Source organism: Macrobrachium rosenbergii, chromosome 37 (assembly GCF_040412425.1).
Source record: "Macrobrachium rosenbergii isolate ZJJX-2024 chromosome 37, ASM4041242v1, whole genome shotgun sequence".
In the NCBI taxonomy this organism is placed as follows: Eukaryota; Metazoa; Arthropoda; class Malacostraca; order Decapoda; family Palaemonidae; genus Macrobrachium; species Macrobrachium rosenbergii.
The window spans coordinates 13,946,845-13,955,353 of record NC_089777.1 but is presented as its reverse complement, the minus strand read 5'-3'; the positions used below and the strand labels follow the sequence as shown (position 1 = coordinate 13,955,353).

The 8,509-nt window shown below is 40.3% G+C and overlaps 1 protein-coding gene across 1 annotated transcript in view; it reads left to right on the top strand.

The window, feature by feature from the left end:
- Nucleotides 1-5,838: 5,838 nt before the first annotated feature.
- The window catches only part of LOC136825325 (dual specificity protein phosphatase 10-like), a 42,854-nt gene continuing 40,183 nt past the window's right edge, over nt 5,839-8,509 (top strand). Inside the window, exon 1 of the mRNA XM_067081503.1 lies at nt 5,839-6,854. The gene's annotated coding sequence lies outside the window, so the exon portion shown is untranslated. The remainder of the gene's footprint in view (nt 6,855-8,509) is intronic.

The window sequence follows — 8,509 nt, the reverse complement described above, 5'->3', positions numbered from 1 at the left end:
TTTGCACAATGCTATGTCAGTGTGGATTACGTTGTGGATTCATAATAACCCAAAGGAAAAATCGTGTTAAAACGAAGAACCGGGATGCGAGCTGTACTGTAATCCGGTATTAATCTCACAGCTTAACAGGATCCGGTTTTCATTTAGGTGCATTCGATAAATGTACAGTACTTTTGTGGTTACAGTTCCACCGTCCACTGAGTTGATAAGCTCCACCATCGATTAACAGTAAATAAATAAATTCATTCATTCATTCATTCATTTATTAATTCCAGCTCTTCCATAGACTTAAGAAGTGAATGGTTATAAGCAAGCAATAAGCAAAAAATCAAATTTTCTATATAAACGTAATAAGGTTGACATTACCCTTGCTAGAACATAAATTCAGTACTAAAGTTATTGCAAAAAGGGCCAGATTAACGGCTAGACGAATGACTTTAATGTATACGAACTAAAAGTAGTACAGTTAAGAGATTCTTGTTATTCCATGAGTTTAAAATCATCGCCGTAAATAACTGTGTGAGAGATATATTCATTCTGTGAATTGATAACTATTTCCAAGTGTTTTGTAACTTGACAAATCAGGATTTTTCGTATTCGACTTTTTAAAAGGCTGCCCACTTCCTTCCATGCCACGTAATTCTGGTACTTCAACCAGAGAGGGAGGGAGGGATCGTCTTTTATACTTACCCTACCTCGCAAATTTAGAAAGCCAAGTCAATTTTGGCGGGAAAGTTGTCGTTCCCTCTGCTCAGGAATCTCCCTCTCCCCTCGCAAGAAGACACTGATCGTTTGCATAATCTAACGCCGTCGTAAAATCGCACTCCTGCCTCACAGAGAAGGCTATTTGCATGGCTTCCGGTGTGACTCGAGATTTTTTGTAGCGAAATATTTCACATATACGAGCGTTACGCCGAAATTTGAATTAACTCGGCTAGGGAAAAGTTACTTACTAGACTTAGGGGGGGTTTTAGAATTTGGTTGTGTGTGTTGTCGCTAATTCTTAAGCAAGTTATGAAGAAGTTTATCGTAAATGACCAGACCCACGAGAATTTTTATTATCGAGTGCGTGTTTTCACGAGTTATTAACTGAACTAGGGAAAAGTTATTACCAAGAAACTAGGGCTGTGATAATCTTCTCGTCAGTGCGCATGGGCTCTTTTTCATTCGTTTTGCAGATTGCCATGAGTGAGCAGCAACCGTTTTCGGCAATCATACGGCAATCATGAGTGAGGAGAACAGCATCCTTGCTGATTTGTATGACAGCAAAACGTTCTTCTGTCGTACTCATTTGCATATTGGAGGGTGGCGGTCATATATTCACTAGTTTTTTCTTCTTTTCCGCTTACGGTTACTACCCATCTCTCTCTCTCTCTCTCTCTCTCTCTCTCTCTCTCTCTCTCTCTCTCTCTCTCTCCATTGTTTTGGACTGGATTGCTATTACTTGAGGGTGTTTGCATAGTACGACGTTGTTGTTTATATATTCATTCTTATTAATTCTTGTTAGCAAGGCGTATTGGGAAATGTGTTCGGGAACAATGTTACCTCGTGTAATGATGTTTCAACGACATGCAGAGTAATTTTTTACCATATTTTATCCGTTCATACTGAAGGATTTAAACGTTGAAGGATTTAAACGTAGCTTCTATATTATCTTTCTCTGTTGTAAACGTTGTGTGTGTATGTATATATATATATATATATATATATATATATATATATATATATATATATATATATTAAAGGACGTTTGTAGCTTTCTGATTGTATATGAATCACGGTGATGTGATAAATAGTCATATACAGTGTATATATACATGTGGGTGTGCCTTTGTGTGTGAGGATAGAATGGCCCATGAAAACACTATTTCCATGTTGCAATGTATAAACGGTGGTTTTATGGATTTTTTTTTTTATCTTCATAGCATACTGTTAGATTACAATAACAATCATTCTTATACACATATCTGTATGTATGTATGTATGTGTGTATGTATAACTGAACTTACCAGAGGTTCTATTATGGGCGCTGAATAGATCCGGACCCTGGGTGGTATGTTGTCCTTTTTAGGAAACCCCCGTAGACTCACTATCATGTGACTCCTGGTCAGCAGTTGTATACCTGAATTCGAAACAAATTGTGTGTACGAGTGAGTGGAATGATGTTGCATATTTCTGTTATTATTCCTTTACCAAAGAGATTCTGTGCAGATGCATTTTACAGAGAGGATTTCCGTTGCAAGGCATTATTGGGGATATCATTTTAACGGAGTTCGAAGATTCTCTGCCCAAAGTGTAAGTCGATGCACTGAATTTTGCAGCATTCTACCACGTGAAAATTTAGTTTCGTAACTGAACAAGTGAAAAATGCGCCGAAGCTTCTTCGGCGCAATCGATTTTCTGTACAGCTGCTACAGCGTACAATCAAGGCCACTGAAAATAGATCTATCTTTCGGTGGTCTCGGTGTAATGCTGTATGACCCGCCGCCCATGAAACTTTAACCACGGCCCGGTGGTGGCCTAGCCTATATCTTTGCCAGAAGCATGATTATGGCTAACTTTAACCTTAAATAAAAAAAAAAACTACTGAGGAGGGTAGAGGGCTGCAATTTGGTAAGTTTGATGATTGGAGGGTGGATGATCAACATACTAATTTGCAGCCCTCTAGCCTCACTAGTCTCTAAGCTCTGAGGGCGGACGGAAAAAGTACGGTCAGAATAAAGTGCGGACGGACAGACAAAGCCGGCACAATAGTTTTCTTTTACAGAAAACTAAAATGATGATGAGTGTCAATTCCACAGAAATTAACTTGAAACCGAATGCCTTGACAAGACCTTTGACCTTGCTATCGCCACCGTGATATTAATAGCCTCCCGTGACTCAGTCCCTCCAATGTCGGTAGTATTTGGCTGATTAAATTGCAAATTCACCGTCGTGACGTCACCGATACTTGACGTCATCAGTCCTTGGGAAAGTCAGGTCACTGTTTGCATAAATTCTCCCTCTGTTTTTGTTTAGGGAGAACTCGGAATGTAGTCAAAATCTGAAATTCAGATTCCTGGAATGTACTCAAAATCTGAAATTCAGATTCCTTGAATGTACTCGAAATCTGAAATTTAGATTCCTGGAATATATTCAAAATATGAAATTCGGATTCCTGGAATGTAGACCACCCAAAATCTGAAATTCAGATTCCTGGAATTTACTCAAAATCTGAAATTCAAAATTCAGACTCCTGGAATATACTAAAAGTCTGAAATTCGGATTCCTGGAATGTGCTCAAAATCTGAAACTCAGACTCCTGGAATGTACTCAGAATCCAAAATGGACCTCTGTATATTATATAACTTCATAGTTTTTCCTCCATAACTCCATAAATTTCTCCACTAGTCTGTATAGTTTGACCTTTAATAAAATTATATTTACATCGGTGAAACACACGTCTGGTGAAGGTTGGACTGATCGCAACCTCTGTCGACAAACAAAGAATCTCGACCTGCGCAAAGCGAGCTTCAACACGCACACCACGCAGCTTTCATTAAAGGCAGGAATTCGTATTAACTAGGAGACCGCATGCCTCTGTCTGGTTAAAGAAGGAAAGCGAAAATCCTCCGTCCCGCGTTTGGATTTATCACTGAGTTTAATCTGCTTTTAGTTTTCTGTAAAAGAAAACTATTGTGCCGGCTTTGTCTGTCCGTCCGCACTTTTTCTGTCCGCCCTCAGATCTTAAAAACTACTGAGGATAGAAGGCTGCAAATTGCTACGTTGATCATCCACTCTCCAGTCATCAAACATACCAAATTGCAGCCCTCTAGCTTCAGTAGTTTTGATTTATTTAAGGTTAAATTTAGCCATGATCGTGCGTCTGGCACCGCTATAGGTGCAAAAACACATGGCAACACCGGGTCGTGGCTGCAAGTTTCATGAGCCTCGGCTGAGAGTTTCATGGGCCGTAGCTGAGAGTGTCATACGGCATTATGTGCTGCACAGAAAACTCGATTGCGCCGAAGAAATTTGGTGCATTTCTTTCTTGTTTTTTTTTTTCTTTGACCTTAGCTCACTTGAACCGAAAACTGTTTCGTTTCCATCCTCATCTTCTGGAGATTTCTGGTGAACAGATACAAAAAAACTATCGTTTGTCAATACAAAATTCTGTCCGATTCTGCTTGTGGAGATGAAACTACGGTAAACGACAATTTCGTCCTAATGTAATGAATCCACGCACCTGAAGCAGCAGGCTTCATAAATCATAACAATTTACGGACTGAATTGAACTGAACTGAATATAGAAATTAGGCCAAAGGTCATTCAGCGCTGAAACGGAAATTGGCAGTAAAAGGTTTGAAAGGTGTAACAGGAGGAAAACCTCAAAGCAGTTGCAATATGAACCAAGTGTTAGGAGAGGGTGGAGAGTAAGATGGAAGAAAGAGAATACGTAAGGAGGTACAGTAAAAGGAACGAAAGGGGTTGCAGCTAGGGGCCGAAGGGACGCTGCAAAGAACCTTAAGTAATGCCTACAGTGCACCATATGAGGTGCACTGACGGCGTTACCCCATGGGGGATTTATGGACTGAAAACCAGTGCTCGCGCACTGTCACTTATATATGCATTGAGAAGAAAAAAAAATGTAGAATGTGTTGTCGAGATTAAAAATTGCCCCCAATATGCTTCCCCCAACCCCCACCCCCGCAGCCCTTGCTCCCTCCCTATGCTCCAAATTCCGATTATTTCATCTCAAATTATTCTCCATTCCTCTTTCCACCACCTCCACTACCTTTCCCCTGCAACCTTGCCCCTTTAAGACCTTATTGCTCCGCCATACAGGTTAGTTTGAGAATTCTTTAAATTGAAGGGTAGAAGAGGCACGCCTACTAGACAAAGTCCGTATATGCAAAGAACTTTCTCAATCTAACAAACAGCAACAACAAACGGTTGTACTCGGTCTGCCATTACTGAAGACCCGTCGCCTTGCGGCTGATTAGTTAGATTAAGCTGGCTTACGCCAGCGGACTCTTCCCTACATGCGGCCCATAAGTGTGGGAAAGTGTTACAGATTACAAGATACCTGGCGTGGAACTCTGGACTTGATTAAAATCCGCAGGGAAATGGATAAAAATATTCCCCTTTCTAAAAGGGGCTTGAACTCGCGCTGGGGTTTACATTTTGCCCACTACGCAGCTAAGAGGTTCAGACGTCATTCTGATGACAAAAATACATAGAATATGCAGGCTGCCTTGCATGGTACACTGTAGATGGTATTAAAGAATATTTGCAATGGTCCCTCTTGTCATTCTGATTACAAAAATACATAGAATATGCAGGTTGCCTTGCATGGCACACTGTAGATGGTATTAAAGAATATTTGCGATGGTCCCTCTTCGTGACCAGCTGTACTATTTCCTGGTCTCTTCTCAACTGTACAACTTTAACCCTTGCCTTGGTCCTATTTCATCACTTAATCCTTCGGACGAACCTTAAGAAAATGCAGAAATGCAACGAATAACAATAACGAATCATGTGTTATTTAAAATGCACCAGTAACCTGACGGGTATCATCGTCGCTAAAAGTAACACATTTCACGGTTGAAAGATCCATCTTATCTCTTTTGTAAGCAAGTTCTCTTCACGGCGCCTCTCAGATACTACTTCTCCATTTCGTAACCCGAAGGAGTAACTAATATCCAAGAAAAGCAAGAGGTATGTTGAAACATACGTCCCACCATTAACTACGTACCCAGTCCTTTGAACCGAATACCAAAACCACGATTCGGGACCTTTTAAAATAGCATTTCAGGAACCTCTGCTAGTACTACGTTTCATCTGAGTTGAAGCCACTTCACTCCGACGCGGCTCATTATCTCTGACTCCAATCGGTCCTCGGGACATAGCTGACTAACCACCTCTTGCCTCGTGCATGCCACAGCCATCCCCGAAATGGCCATAGCCGTGGCGTGAGCAACAACTACCACCCAGGCAATTTCTAGAAGTGAAAACCAGTTTTACCAGGCACTGCGAAATATGAATTGGCGGCTTTAGAACGGGCTCGGATGTCGTGCCTGTTTACATCTCAATCATTCACGGGCGACGAGCTATGGCTGGAAATGGTGGTCAATAATGGTAAAGGTTATTTCAAGACACGATAATCTATAAATATGGCACACAGTTTAGTACGTCAGAGAAACTCGGCCCATGCGTGTGTGAGTGTGTACAACCTTTGCAGCCCTGCTAAGTCACTGAATGAATCAGAGGGTATTCTGGGCAAAGGTGCCAAGATACCCTGAAACGGTGTCCAACAAAATCAAACGATTTCCTTAATAACTCAATTTCCTCTGTCATACGCGTTCTATTTCTTTCTGGACAATCCGACCCATATCTTTATTCATCAAATTCGTCAGCTGTATGACATCATAGTATTTATCAACTCATACGATGACTCCGTTTCCCCCGGTGCAGTTGCCAAGCTGAAAATATAAACAAAATTTAAATTGGTTATAAAATATTCAATGTTATAAAATAACCAAAGCAGAAGATTTAAAATACGTTTTATCTCATGTCTGCAACTTTATTTTATAAAGAACTCAATCGCTTAAATGGGAAAAAAGCGAGATAGTGTTTATGTGAGCATCTGGCATCTGTTCGCGAGCTGAGACGGCCTGGCCGGGACGATCTCTACTCTAACTCAGTACATGCACAACCCTCTACCGAACTGGATCACACGCTGGCTGTGTGCAATCTTCTTTGAGTGCAATTCCACCAACCCAAGGATTATTATTTTACAGTGTTATTGTTGTGCGTGAAATCTAGTCATCCGCAGGGATTTATATTATTTATTACGAGATATATCATGTATAATAGTAAGTGAATTTCAGTGTATTTTTTTATATGAAATGAATGAAATTTTCCAACGTTGATTCATTTCGAGTTGTGTGGTTGAACTGTTGTCTATATATGTTAAGCAAGCATTGATTAGAGAACAACATATCATTTATAGGCATTTGTTGGGAAAGAATATGTAGTCAGCTATGTATTTTGCCTAATAATTACAGTATATTTTTGTCTTTAGAAACCAGCCTATTGATGCAACTCGACATAGCTTATAGCTAACATGTATTAAAGTAAGATTTACCAAAGTTATATTTTTAGGTGTGTGTCGTTAAATGTATATGTCCGACAGATATCTGAATGTTTGTTTTCGTGTGAAGAATTCGTATTTGTTCTACTCGTGAACTGTTTTATGTCAAATCGCTATTTAACTGTAGCCTAGACCTTAAGAAAATGGAATGTTTTGTGAATAGGTGAAATAGTGCTCACACACTCGATATCCACCGCATAGTAAATATTCCCATTCCTTTGGAGTCGTCGGGAAAAGTAGAAAAAGACATGGGACCTTTTATACCAAGTGTGTAGAGACTGTATAGGCTAGTTGTATAAAGTGTAAAGTGTTGTTAAGTGTGAGTGAGAATGAGAGGTGGAGGAGGAGGAAGAGGAGGGGGAGGAGGAGGCAGTTGATGATGTCAGGCAGTGTTGCCACGTGTACTACACAGTCACGAAATGCGGATTCCCAACTAAACACTCACTAACGCATTCCTCGGCCGTAACGTAACTCGGCAAGAAATGACGCTTGTAACAGACGTCCCGCGAGTGCATTGGCAATGAAAAGAGCAGCGGAGGGCGAGAGGCAGAGTCAAAGTTCTCTCCAGCTTAGATTCGTGATTTGCTGTTAAATTTGTTACTTGGGGATGTCTGATGGATGGTAAAGCACTATTGAAAGCAAGAAATTTGACGAATTCATTTAATCATTACACTGTTATTTATTATACCCATCAGGTGAAATGAAAGAATATTAATATATAAATTACAAGTTTGTCAGAACACCCATTTAGAATATAGTATGTATGGGAATGATTTTAGTCCTATGAAGCTAAGTTATGTAGAGTATTAGGCGGAAAATGGATTATTTTTATCTATTAAAAAACAAGTATAGTGGTAATTCATGCGTGGCATATTTGTTACCGTAACTATCTGTAGTCGACTAGGCCTACATGTTCTTTGAAAAATGAAAATGTGATATTCATGTTCTTGCTTGTACACTGGATATTTTGCTAGACAGCTCCATCAAACTTATTTCTCTTGCAAGTGATATAACCGATTACCTCGAACTTCGACCATTGGTTCACTTGGGTACAATCGGCAGGAAGCTGTTAACGAGCGTTGAGCAGGAAACCTGTTGTCTAATACCTGCAGGATAATTTTTAACGTTTGAAAGTTAACCGGAAGACGATTAGCGAGGTAGACACGAACATCTGTCGGCGCATTCTTAAAAGCATTGACTTTTCAAATATGGCCGAAGCATCCTTTCTCGAATGGAGTAGAAAATCAGAACGGAACCACTCCGTGAGAAAATCTGGCTGCCCGAAATAACCAAACAGCCTTTCCCGCCAAAAGGGAAGAGAGAAGCAAGCAGGATTTGTCTTTTATTGTAGCGCTAAAGGGTCCAACCTCACGGCGC